The 458-nt window shown below is 27.5% G+C and overlaps 1 pseudogene; it reads right to left on the minus strand.

The window, feature by feature from the left end:
- Positions 1-360: 360 nt before the first annotated feature.
- Positions 361-458, minus strand: part of LOC112459567 — a 2,294-nt pseudogene continuing 2,196 nt past the window's right edge.

A 458-nucleotide genomic window follows, 5' to 3' on the forward strand; every position in this document is an offset into this window, starting at 1 on the left:
AATTATCCACCATGGCATTGGAGCGAGAGATATTAATCCCAACCGCAGCGCGTAGCACACAAAACAGAATACAATGGTGTAACCGTATCCAAGCTTCTTTATTATTTTGCCTAGACAGAATAATGCAATATAACATTTTTTTAGAAAAAATGATTTTAGTTATAGTTTTAGTTATTATTTAGTTACAAATTGTAATAAAAAGTTACTAATATATTACCAGAAAAAAAAAGAAATGTTATTTCGCCACCGAAAGTCTCCGCTGTTACGACTAATCCTTCTATCAATTTAATTTTGTTCATATAACCAGTCCCAATAGCGAGATCTTCTAAATACCTATAAGTCAAGTTTATACATTGATAACTAATATTCTTGCAATTCCTACATTTTATGAAGTGACAGATAAACGAATACATATACATATATATATATATATATATATATATATATATATATATATA

This window comes from Temnothorax curvispinosus, unplaced genomic scaffold (assembly GCF_003070985.1).
Source record: "Temnothorax curvispinosus isolate PA1 unplaced genomic scaffold, ASM307098v1 QBEX01009934.1, whole genome shotgun sequence".
In the NCBI taxonomy this organism is placed as follows: Eukaryota; Metazoa; Arthropoda; class Insecta; order Hymenoptera; family Formicidae; genus Temnothorax; species Temnothorax curvispinosus.